Below are 13,213 nucleotides of genomic sequence, written 5' to 3'. Positions count from 1 at the left end.
CTTATACCATTTCTTAATAACCATCTAAGGATTTCCATCCTACTTGGATGAGTCTCATGATTCTCTCCTTTCTTTTTCCTCTTAGTTTCACCCTTATCAGTGTTCTCTTCTTTCCCTCCCTCTCCTTTTTTCATTCCTTCTCCCTCCTTTCTTCTCCTTCCTTCCTTCCTTCTTTCCTTCCTTCCTTCCTTCCTTCCTTCCTTCCTTCCTTCCTTCCTTCCTTCCTTCCTTCCTTCCTTCCTTTGCTTCCTTGCTTGCTGGGGGACCTGTTTGTTTATTTACAACAGCATTTTAGGAAAGGGGCAAACATGGCTCTCTCCTTCAACAAACCCCTGCTTTGGTGCCCAAGGAGACAGGGTTGAGGTAGCCCCTGCCTCCCTGCCTGGCCCATGGCTCTGTGGAGTCCTGCACCCTCGGGAGGACAAGGTAGCTCCCCAATGCTGTTAATTCCAAAGCTGTTATTTGCAAGGGATAGAAGGACCTTCTTTCAACACCCAGCATGTGGGTCAATTTTGGGGGAAGCTGGAGAGGACCATGGCCAGATGGTGCCTTTGACCTCCACATGTCTAGTACCCACCAATGAGATCTCCTCCCCAGGGGCTCTGAAATCCTGAAAAGAAAACCAAATGCACTGAATGAGGGTCTTACACTTCCCTTCACAAAAGCCACGACACCCCGGCAGCCCTGGTGTGGGCTGCGTAGGTGCAGTGCTGGTGCTGAGGAGGGGCTGGGACTCACCCTCCCCGCCTGCCATCTGCCCTTTCTATTTTGGCAAACAACAACAAAACCCTGGAAGCGTCAATAAAATGAAGTAAACTTTGGGGAACAGAAAAAACAAAACAGCAGGCTGTGCCCAAAGCCCTCTCTCTGCCATCCCCCTCTCCGAGTCCTCCTAATGAGCTGCTGCTGGTGGCACCCGCATGGCCACAGCACAGGTTTTCCTCGCAGAGCCACTGGCCCAGCTGACGGTGACTCTCCCAAGCTCCCTTCATCAGCCACTCTGGCTTCCACGCTGGGAAGGTAGGATGGGTGCAGTCGGGGGAGGCACCCAGGTATTTACAGAGACAGGAGAGAGTGGCACACAGGCAGCATCACCGAGGAAGCCCCACGCACATGCTCAATTCCATCCAGCGCATGGACAGACGCCCTGCCTAGGGGACACAACAGCACAGCCCACGTAGCCCGAGGCACCCCCAGAGGCGGCAGCTGAGCAAGGATGAGGACCCCAGGGTGGAAATTCCTGGATTTGGAGCTGGGCAAGTTTCTGTACCCATGGACTGGGCAGCTTTAAGAACCAGGGGAGCTGAGGGCAGGAGGCCCAGGGAGGCTTGGTCAGCTGTCAGGAGCAGCCCAGACCCCATTCCTAGAATGACAGAGGAGGAGGAGGAGGGTCATCATCTGTAAATGCCACCAAGGCAGTGTTGGTTGGCACCCGACATTCTCCAGCACACACGAGCCACTGGTGCCTCTTTAGGCTGTGTCCGTTCACATGGTGGGACCTCCTGCCCATTGGTGGTGGGGGCAGGGTGCATGGCGAGGCCTTCTCCAGGAGCTGCCTGGAAAACAGAGCAGCTCTGACCCCTACTGGCTGACAGTGAGCAGCATGTCTGCTATCACGGAGTCTGAAGGTCCCCGCAGTGTTGGGCAAAAGTTTACATGGAACCCACTGGCCAGAATCCATCGACTCCACAGAGGGCAGAAGAGAACCTGCTGACCTCCCAGCTGTCAGCCCCAGAGTCACAGAAGTCACCCCTACTCAACACCAGGACACAGACCCACCGCCCAACCTAAGAAAACAGGAACAACTCCAAGGCCGCCTAGGCCAGGCAGGTGAGAGTAGCTGGGTGGCAGTGGCTGCCAGCTGCAGCTCTGCAGGGTCAACAGAAAGGCAAGACGCAGTGGGGAGGAGGCCAGGAGCCTTGCGGCACATCACAGAGCAGAGGAGGCGGTGCCCACGGCAGGGTGCGGCTAATTCCTCAGGGCAGCCAGCGCCCTTGACAGCTGTTCCTCCAGGCTTCACACGGAGCTCTCAGAGGCAGAGGCAGCCTTGGGCAACTGGCTGAGCTGGTCTAGGACCTCCAGGCCATTCTCCTTGGCGTTTTGCACAATGGGGCTGTCCACCTGCTCCTGAGGCATGGTCAGTGTGGTGGCCGAGCTCATGAAATCCTCCATCACTAACATGTGCATGGCCAGGTTTCACACTCGCTGCTCGAAACTGTCCATCGCTGCAGAGGCCTTCTTCAGCTCCGTGGTGTTCAGGGCCTTGTCTGGGGCTTTGGTCATCTACACCATGTTCTTGGTCACCGCCTTCATGGTCACAGCTGTCTGCACCTCGGGGGCCACTGTGTCCAGGCGGATGCCACGCGGAGCCAGTTCATGCTGCTGTTCTCCTTGCAGATGGTGTTATTGGCGTACACACGGTGTACTCTACGTTTTTCTGCTGAAGGGACTTCTTCACTTTGGCCTGGTTGGCCTAGGAGTGCTTTTCTGCCTTCTTGTCTGGTTTCTCCAGCTGCTTCACCATAAATTTCAACTGGAACAGGGTATCGTCCGTGGCCAGTGTGACAGAAGCACCCCTTGGAAAGGCAGAAGGGACATGAACTCCGGGAGGCATCAGGTGCCAGTGGCACTTGCCTTATTTTTTAATAACCATTTAAAAATGTTTGCCTTCCTGGGAGAAATCCTTTGATTCTCCCCTCTCCCATGACCTATTCTCTTGGTTTATTGCCTCAATGTTTTTATTACCATCCGTAAGACCCAGGAGGGGAAATTGAGGCAGCAAATTTGATAAGGCTTCTCTGACTATAGCTCAATTTTGCAGGAGTAAGGTTACATGAGGTGCCCATGCAAAAAAGGCTGCCTGAACCACAGCATTTTATCATGACCTGGGAAATAGGCATTGTCATGCAGGACTCCTGTTGACTCCAATAGGGATGGCACTGTGTCCTAGAGGCCAAAGAGACCCGGAACCAGTGAATGAGACTTAGAGTTTACTGAGGGGAACTTACACACAGGGACGGTCCAGTGGTGGCGGACTGGATAGGAGAACCGCTACCTTTTATAAAAGGCATACAGTTGGCCGGGCACGGTGGCTCACGCCTGTAATCTCAGCACTTTGAGAGGCCAAGGCGGGCGGATCACGAGGTCAGGAGATCGAGACCATCCTGGCCAACATGGGGAAACCCCGTCTCTACTAAAAATACAAAAAATTAGCCGGGCGTGGTGGCGGGCGCCTGTAGTCCCAGCTGCTCGGGAGGCTGAGGCAGGAGAATGGCGTGAATCCGGGAGGTGGAGCTTGCAATGAGCCAAGATCGTGCCACTGCACTCCAGCCTGGGTGACAGAGCGAGACTCCGTTCCCACTCCCCCCCAAAAAAAAGGCATACAGTTGATACAGCATTTTCACTCAGCACCTTCCACCTAGCAACCTCTACCCAGCAACCTCCATTTAATCCACACAAAGGGATTCCATTCCCTGTATGGCCTGTGTTCCAAGGAATGAGCCAGGGGCTCAGATGTCCCTGAAACTCTAGCCACTCCCGGATTCCTTAGCTCAGGACTCTGAACACACATTCTTCTTAGACCCTAGGATCATTCTCAGGGTATGCTTCAGTTAAGTTATTGCTGTCAGGTGCATCTGCCGTACAGGCATCTTCAGTGGTTGAATGCCTGGTCATTGTAAAGCCAGCTCCACATGGCTTGCATATGAAACCGATCAACTGCTTCATCTGGGGTGTTCCATTTGACATTTATAGGGAGTATAGGGACCAAGTGAAAAACTTCTCCTTTGCCCTCTCAAGGATCACTGTAAATTCAACCCACAAAATGCAGATTAACAAAGAAATGTCATACAAATGTATTCATGTGTACATGAGGGAAAATCACAGAGTGATTACCCGACATCCCACTGAGGCCCAAATACTTCTATAGCCTTATTTCAGAGGGGTTGGGGGAGATGGGGAATATAGACAATTCTGCTGAGGGACAATTAATGATTATTAGGAAGAATGAATGGGTGGCGGTGGAGGAATAGAGATTAACTTACAAACGGGCTGGGCATAGTGGCTCACACCTGTAATTTTGATACTTTGGGTGATCAAAGCAGGAGGATTGCTTGAGGCTAGGAGTTCAAGACCAGCCTGGGCAACACAGTGAGACCCTATCCGTACAAACACTTTTAAAATTCGCTGGGCTTGGTGGTGCATACCCGTAGTCAGGAGGCTGAGGCAGGAAGATCTCTTGAATCCAGGAGTTTGAGGTTGCAGTGAGCTATGAATGCACCACTGCACTCCAACCTGGGCAACAGAGAGACACCCTGTCTCAAAAACAACAACCACCACAACAACAACAAACTTGTAAATGGTTCTCTTGGAAAGTGAATGAGCCTGAAAGAGATATTATCTCGTGAATGGGTCTGTTCAAGAATGTGCTTACATTCTTGGTCTTCTTTTCTGTGATAGATAATGAAATAACAGGGAGGAGAAGGAAAAACAATTGTTCTTGGAGAGTCCATTCAGTCTTTATGTAGATAGGGGGAAGTCTCTTCTAGTGTCTGTGGATCTCGAAAGACCTTTAATTAAAAATACTCGTTATACCAGAGGGAGCTATATTTTGGGGTGAAGTTCCCTGAGCTCCCTCAGGAGAGTCTCCCTTCTCAGGGTAAACAAATTTTACAGTGGCTTTTATCCAATCTACCGGGCTGGCTGTTCTGTTAGGAATAACCTCCTATGTGTATGGATCACATGTAACCACCTGCAATTGTTCTGTAGTGAGCTGTGGATCCTGCATCAACCTCAACATGCTCTTCCATTCTGCAGTATTTAAAATCTAGTTACTCTTGCAATCCATCTTAGTAATGATTCCTCAGGAAGCTGAAGATAGTAATCTATAAAATAGAACAATTCCTTCACATCGTACCCTCTAGTCTCATAGTGACTTGGTTTTGCCCTTCCTCTACATTGACTGTCTTCTTGGTAACCCAGTTCTGAGTTATTTTCTGTTTCCCTGCGTAAGTTTTCCCTTGTGGGCCGGGCGCGGTGGCTCAAGCCTGTAATCCCAGCACTTTGGGAGGCCGAGAGGGGTGGATCACGAGGTCAGCAGATCGAGATCATCCTGGCTAACACGGTGAAACCCCGTCTCTACTAAAAAATACAAAAAACTAGCCGGGCGAGGTGGCGGGCGCCTGTAGTCCCAGCTACTTGGAGGCTGAGGCAGGAGAATGGTGTAAACCCGGGAGGTGGAGCTTGCAGTGAGCTGAGATCATGCCACTGCACTCCAGCCTGGGCGACAGAGCGAGACTCCGTCTCAAAAAAAAAAAAAAAAAAAAAGTTTTCCCTTGTGGATCAGTTTGCAGGCTAGTGGCTGAAGCTCAGACTCACTGAAATCTGAACTTGGTTTAGCACCAAGGTCTGACCCAGTACTCTCTTTCAATTTCATTTTAGCTATTATAGTTAACAGTAAACAAGAATATTTTTCTTTTTTGCGTATTAGTTTGCATTTCCTTATGCATCCAGTGAATCAACTCTCCAGGAGTTGGTTTTGTCTCTAAATTCCATTTTATCTTTAGTAACTGAGCACAGCACAGCTGTGGCTGTAAACCATAGGTGACCACATGGCTACTCAGGAATCAAAGATTCCTCACCCCCCACTCTCTCATCCTTTCTCTTCCCAAACGACAACTTTCCATGAGCCCAGGCCATTCTAGCAAATCCCACTTACGTGACACCAGCTTTGCCAGGGTGGGGGGAAATGACACTCAATGTGCCTGTTCTATTATCTCACTTAACAACAACAATCAATACAGAAGACTTTTGTGACCAAATTTGTATGTGGAGATTTCCCCATACACCAAGCAGCAGTCACCAGCCGGGTGTCCTCTGATTCAATTCGGACACTATCTATCTAGAGATAGTGTTATCAGAAAGGGGTCCTGATCCAGACCCTGAGGGGTTCTTGTTGGATCTTATGCAAGAAAGAATTTGGGGCAAGTCCACAGAGTAAAGGGAAAGCAAGTTTGTTGAGAAGAAACAAAAGAGGCCGGGCGCGGTGGCTCAAGCCTGTAATCCCAGCACTTTGGGAGGCCGAGACGGGCGGATCACGAGGTCAGGAGATCGAGACCATCCTGGCTAACACAGTGAAACCCCGTCTCTACTAAAAATACAAAAACTTAGCCGGGCGAGGTGGCAGGCGCCTGTAGTCCCAGCTACTCGGGAGGCTGAGGCAGGAGAATGGCGTGAACCCGGGAGGCGGAGCTTGCAGTGAGCTGAGATCCGGCCACCGCACTCCAGCCTGGGTGACAGAGCGAGACTCCGTCTCAAAAAAAAAAAAAAAAAAAAAAAAGAAGAAACAAAAGAATGGCAACTCCCTGAGGGCCACTGGGTGGCTATTTTTATAGTTATTTCTTGATCATATGCTAAACAAGGTGTGAGTTATTCATTAGGTTTTTGGGAAAGGGGTGGGGATTTCCCAGAACTGAGGGTTCCTCTTCCTTTTAGACCATATAGGGTAACTTCCAGACATTGCTATGGCATTTGTAAACTGTTATGGCACTGGTAGGAGTGTCTTTTGGCATACTAATGCATTATAATTAACATATAATGAACAGTGAGGACAACCAGAGGTCACTTTCGTTGCCATCTTGGTTTTGGCAGGCTTTGGCCAGCTTCTTTACCGCATCCTGTTTTATCAGTGGGATCAGTGAGGTCTTTGTGACCTGTATCTTGTGTTGACCTCCTCTCTCATCCTGTGACTAAGAATGCCAAACCTCATGGGAAAGTAGCCCAGAAGGTCCCACCCTTATTTTACCTAACCCCTATTCAAGATGGAATTGCTCTTGTTCGAACACTTCTGACATATTTTCCCCCTCCCTTTTACAAGGGAACTGTTAAGCCTAAGGGTTGTAGGGGGTTGTAGATCTATCCTCTGTAACTTCTTCAGGCTGAATAGGGGTGATGATATTTTTGCTTAATTATTAGGGTCTCTTGTATTCGGGGGAGAGAAGAGCTCAGTCAGTTATGGTGAAGGCCATTCATAACTCTTCCAGGTATCACCTTCTGTTCTGACAAAACGTGCTATGTGAAAGATAATTAATGTTCAATTTAAGAAAATGTTGAGTAGCCTTATTTTGCGTTTCTACACAGAGTACAACAACAATATATTCCACAGCAGTAAAGGAGATAAGTAAAATTATCCCAGTAAACCGAATAAGAAGACTTTTCATGAACTTGACTATTGTTGGAACCAAGTTGTTAGGGGATCACTAGCTGATTCTAATACATGACCAGAATCAGAATACTGATCTAGATTTTTACATTACCTATTTCCCTCTTTTCTTTTGAGCAGCAGCCAGAGATCAATAGTTGATTTACAGGAATAAGCAGGGTCAGTCTAAATTTAAAAAAAAAAAACAAAAAAAACCCCCTCAAAAACAAGGATGTGATTAGAATCTAGTAAGATGTACAATAGTTTTTGAAACGTAATTTTTTTCTCTCCAGTCCCCATTTTCATTAAAAACAAGTCAAGGTAGGACTGATTTGTTTGCAAAATAAGCTTTAGTCTCATTATGCATGTCCTGATTATTTATATAAAGTGCAGTAAGAATAATTATTTGCCATATAGGCTCCTTTTAAAATTGGCTTTGATGGAACTTTATTCCATAAGTAATCTTAGATTAGACTTTTTTTTTTTTTTTTTTTTTTTTTTTGAGACGGAGTCTCGCTCTGTCACCCAGGCTGGAGTGCAGTGGCCGGATCTCAGCTCACTGCAAGCTCCGCCTCCCGGGTTCACGCCATTCTCCTGCCTCAGCCTCCCGAGTAGCTGGGACTACAGGCGCCTGCCACCTCGCCCGGCTAAGTTTTTGTATTTTTAGTAGAGACGGGGTTTCACTGTGTTAGCCAGGATGGTCTCGATCTCCTGACCTCGTGATCCGCCCGTCTCGGCCTCCCAAAGTGCTGGGATTACAGGCTTGAGCCACCGCGCCCGGCCATCGACTTTTTTTTTTTTTTTTTGAGACGGAGTCTCACTCTGTCGCCCAGGCTGGAGTGCAGTGGCCGGATCTCAGCTCACTGCAAGCTCCACCTCCCGGGTTTACGCCATTCTCCTGCCTCAGCCTCCCGAGTAGCTGGGACTACAGGCGCCTGCCACCTCGCCCGGCTAGTTTTTTGTATTTTTTTAGTAGAGACAGGGTTTCACTGTGTTAGCCACGATGGTCTCGATCTCCTGACCTCGTGATCCACCCACCTTGGCCTCCCAAAGTGCTGGGATTACAGGCTTGAGTCACCGCGCCCGGCCAGATTAGACTTTTTAAAGCTTTGAGCCCAGCCATGAATTTGACTGTTTATTCCTGAAAATACCTGTATGAGTTGAGTGAATTTCTCTCCAAGTCTCAAGATAATTTGGGGTTTCTGGGCTTGTCAAAAAGCGACATTCTTTAATTACTACAGATCAGGAACCCTGTACAGGGATTGCATACACAAGGTATAAGGCTAGTTTTCTCAAGGGGCTTTTCTTTTCTTTTCTTTTCTTTTTTTTTTTAACTCTGTAAGTCAGCTTTGATTCTTTAAAGCTGTCTGTATCTGAAAGCACACCATCTCAGTCAAAGCCTTGGTAAAATAATCAGTGTCTCCAACTGTGTCCTGTTATAAAAGAGAACAGATTCTTATTGCACTTATGCAAATAACTATAGTGCCATAAGTTAAGAGTACTCACAAATAGTTTCCAAATTCTGGTAAAATCAAGTAGAGAGAAAGAAATATGCTCAAAATTTTGCTCATAGGAGTATATTTTATTCAATTGTTAAAAACTATAGATCACTCAAAAGAAAAGTTTTCTTGACTCTGAAAAATAAAACAGAAAGGATAAGCAATATTTTAAGCAAAACATCATAAAAAGATTATTTTGGTCTTCTATCAGTTTAGTCTATGCAATTAATTCCTGTTTTGCTTGATATTTATAATCATATTAGTTTTCCAAGAAAGTCTTGTAAGTTCCTTCTCTCTATTTTAATGGTACACTTTCCAAAGCTGTCAGAGAGCTGCACTTAAGAGTACTTGTCAGTCCTATAACTGATTATAAACCACCCTTTAAAGAGGATCAAAACAAGACAACAATTGTCTGTGGATGACAAAGTCTTAGGGCAGCCACAATTAAAGACACAATTAATTAGGAATTTGGGTTACTTCTGTGGCATACAACAATTTTATATAACAATTATAATTATTACTGATAATGTGAAATGTGTCTTATTAGAATTAAAGGGGTTTCCCATAATTTTGGAACACGTACCAATAACATATTTATACAAATACAGCCCAAAGAAAGCCAAACCCCATTTCACATTTGACGATGCTGTATAATTTTAGTATATCACATAAGGCAAATATGTCATTTTTGAACTTTAGGAGGGCATATATCTAAAGGATTAATCTGATCATAAAAATATATAATTTAGAATTTGATTTTGGAGTTTGTCAAAATATCAAAAGTTTAAAATACTGATAATATAGAATTTCAGGTCACCATAGGCCGTTCATTTAGCCAAAATGATAACTCAAAGATTTTAAAAAATTGAAAACTTTTACTCATTGATAGAGGAAAGATTTTAGCTTTCTAAATAATCTGTTTTCTCTCCTTTCTTTTTCTTGTAGTTTGCTTAAAAGGCAAACAAAAATCTTTCATTTTTTCAATATTCCATAAAGATCCTGTTCAAGAGAGAAAGCCAAATTTCACCTTTGCATTAGTATACAATTAATAGCAAACCCAATTTTTTTTTTTCTTTTCTTTTCTTTTCTTTTTTTTTTTTTTTTTTGAGATGGAGTCTCGCTCTGTCACCCAGGCTGGAGTGCAGTGGCCAGATCTCAGCTCACTGCAAGCTCCGCCTCCCAGGTTTATGCCATTCTCCTGCCTCAGCCTCCCGAGTAGCTGGAACTACAGGCACCCGCCACCGCGCCCGGCTAGTTTTTTGTATTTTTTTTTTTTTAGTAGAGACAGGGTTTCACCATGTTAGCCAGGATGGTCTCGATCTCCTGACCTCATGATCCACCCGTCTCGGCCTCCCAAAGTGCCGGGATTACAAGCTTGAGCCAATGCCCCCGGCCAAGCAAACCCAATTTTAAACAAAACCTTATAGACAAATCTATCCAATCTTAATCAGTTTGACCATAAGGTAAGATTCTCATAAACCTTTTATAATCTTTTATAATTTTCTGTTAAAAAGCAGATCAACAGTGTAAGAAAACCCTGTTGTGCTTTTATTTCAATGTTTGATTTATAGAAAAGCTGAATAATTAAATAATTATTAATTTAATTTTAACCAATAGGTTCACACACAGAATTTTTACAAGATTAATCTTTCACAAACCTTCCATAACTTGGCCAAACCTTCAGCTTTATCCTACCCAACATAAAACAATCCTTTAATCCTCTAAACCAGACCAGACCAAAAATCCCACATTCCCATACCTTCTTATACTTTTTTATCAGAAACATATTCTACTTTCCTTACATACCTTGCATGTAAAACTGTTTCTTCAGTAGTCTTGATTACATGTGTTAGAATGTTAACTCTTAGCAACTTTTATTTTTGGTGAAAAACCTGGTACATAGACGATTTTAATTATGTACCAGGTATGGAACCTAGGATACCAGACAAGTGCAGATAAGGTCCAACTCTTTCCAGCATAGCGAGGGGGCATGGCTAACTCCATACATCCCCAGGTCTTACCTAAAATCTAATGGCTCCAAAGTAGGTAAGTTGAACAATTTTCAAAGTCAAAGAAGCAATTTATGACCTTAAAGCATTTAGCAGTACTTGCTTTGGCAGCACAATACTAAAACTGGAACGATACAGAGAAGATTAGCAGGCCCCTGTGCAAGGATGACACACAAATTCATGAAGTATTTTATATTAAAAAAATAAAGCATTTAGCAAACCTAATATCTCACTTGCCTTTTTTAGACCAAACGTCTTAAAACTTGAAGACATTTTAATTTACCAATAACCTTTAAAACTCATTTTTCCAAAATTACTAAAGTCATGTGAACTAAAAGACATTAAAATTGTTATTTTTCTGACAAAATCTTTATTTAAGCATTTATTATTTTTAAGCCAATTAATCAGAGCTCTTTAATATATTTTGGTAGTGAAACATCACACACAACACATAAATACAGATGAACAGACAGAAGATCCAGTAGTTGTAAGAGTTCTTTTTTTTTTTTTTTGAGACTGAGTCTCACTCTGTTGCCCAGGCTGGAGTGCAATGGCACAGTCTAGGCTCACTGCAACCTCCGCCTCCCGGGTTCAAGTGATTCTCCTGCCTCAGCCTCCCAAGTAGCTGGGACTACAGGCACGTGCCACCACACCTGGCTAAGTTTTGTATTTTTAGTAGAGATGGGGTTTCACCATGTTGGCCCGGCTGGTCTCGAACCCCTAACCTCGTGATCCACCTGCCTCAGCCTCCCAAAGTGCTGGGATTACAGGTATGAGCCACTACACCTGGCCTATGTTATTTTACTCTACTTTATTTTATTTTATTTTTTGGGACTGAGTCTCACTCTGTCACCCAGGCTGGAGTGCAGTAGCACAGTCTCTACTCACTGCAACCTCTGCCTCCCGGGTTCAATTGACTCTCCTGTCTCAGCCTCCTTTGTAGCTGGGATTACAGGCACACACCACCACAGCCAGCTAATTTTGTATTTTTAGTAGAGATGGGGTTTCACTATGTTGGCCAGGCTAGTCTCGAACACCTAACCTCAGGTGATCCACCTGCCTTGGCCTCCCAAAGTACTGAGATTATAGGCATGAGCCACCATGCCCCTCTTCCTTTTAGATCACGTAGGATAACTTCTAGACATTGCCACGGCATTTGTAAACTGTCATGGTGCTGGTGGGAGTGTCTTTTAGCATGCTAATGCAGTATAATTAACATACAATGAGCAGGCCTGCGCGGTGGCTCAAGCCTGTAATCCCAGCACTTTGGGAGGCGGAGAGGGGTGGATCACCAGGTCAGGAGATCGAGACCATCCTGGCTAACACGGTGAAACCTTGTCTCTACTAAAAAATACAAAAAACTAGCCGGGCGAGGTGGCAGGCGCCTGTAGTCCCAGCTACTCGGGAGGCTGAGGCAGGAGAATGGCGTGAACCCGGGAGGCAGAGCTTGCAGTGAGCTGAGATCCGGCCACTGCACTCCAGCCTGGGCAACAGAGGGAGACTCTGTCTCAAAAAAAAAAAACAAAAACAAAAAAAAACAACAAAAAAAAAACACATATAACGAGCAGTGAGGATGACCAGAGGTTACTTTCGTCGCCATCTTGGTTTGGTAGATTTTGGCTGGCTTCTTTACCGCATGCTGTTTTATCAGTGGGGTCTTTGTGATCTGTATCTTGTGCTGGCCTCTTATCTCATCCTGTGACTAAGAATGCCTTACCTTCTGGGAGTGTACCCCAGCAGGTCTCGGCCTCATTTTACCCAGCTCCTATTCAAGAGGGAGTCATTCTGGTTCAAATACCTCTGAATATAGCATCAAATCTCACAGGTTTAGGGCTCATTCCTCAGACTCCCCCAGCCAGTCACAAGTACAGCCTACAGAACTTCTAATGGACTGGCTTCAAGTTGGGGTCTCCATGATCCCCTCTTTTTGGGTTTGATTACCCCTCTTTGGGTTCAATTAACTTGCTGGAGCAGCTCACAGAACTCAGGGAAACACTTACTTATGTTTATCAATTTTTTATAAAGGATATTACAAAAGACACAGATGAAATGAGGGTGAGAAATGAGGGAAGGGATACAGAGCTTCTAGGCCCTTCCTGGGCACACACCTTCCATGAACCTCCACGTGTTCAGCTATCCAGAAGCTCTCCAAACCCTGTTTTTTTAGGTTTATTTGTTTGTTTGTTTTGCTTTTGAGACTGGGTCTTGCTCCATCACCCAGGATGGAGTACGGTGGCATGATCTTGGCTCACTATAGCCTTTACCTCCCTCCCAGGCTCAAGTGATTCTCCCATCTCAGCCTTTCAAGTAGCCGGGACTATAGATACATCACACTCAGCTAATTCATTTTATTTTATTTTAGTTTAGTTTATAGAAAGGAATTCCCCCTAGTTGCCCAGGCTGGTCTTGAACTCCTGGGCTCAAGTGATCCTCCCACTTCAGCATCCCAAAGTGCTGAATTACAGGCATGAACCACAACACCTGGTCTCCTTTTTTTTTTTTTTTTT

At 45.3% G+C, this 13,213-nt stretch overlaps 2 pseudogenes; one reads left to right on the top strand and one right to left on the bottom strand.

Annotated features, from left to right (window-relative positions):
* Nucleotides 1-1,968: 1,968 nt before the first annotated feature.
* Nucleotides 1,969-2,614, bottom strand: LOC720208 (charged multivesicular body protein 1a pseudogene; annotated as a pseudogene).
* Nucleotides 2,615-10,806: 8,192 nt separating this feature from the next.
* LOC114674874 (U6 spliceosomal RNA) lies at nt 10,807-10,906 on the top strand (annotated as a pseudogene).
* Nucleotides 10,907-13,213: the final 2,307 nt, after the last annotated feature.

Source organism: Macaca mulatta, chromosome 1 (assembly GCF_049350105.2).
Source record: "Macaca mulatta isolate MMU2019108-1 chromosome 1, T2T-MMU8v2.0, whole genome shotgun sequence".
NCBI classification, from domain to species: Eukaryota; Metazoa; Chordata; class Mammalia; order Primates; family Cercopithecidae; genus Macaca; species Macaca mulatta.
Note: the sequence above shows the minus strand (reverse complement) of the source record. Positions and strands in the feature narration are given on the sequence as shown.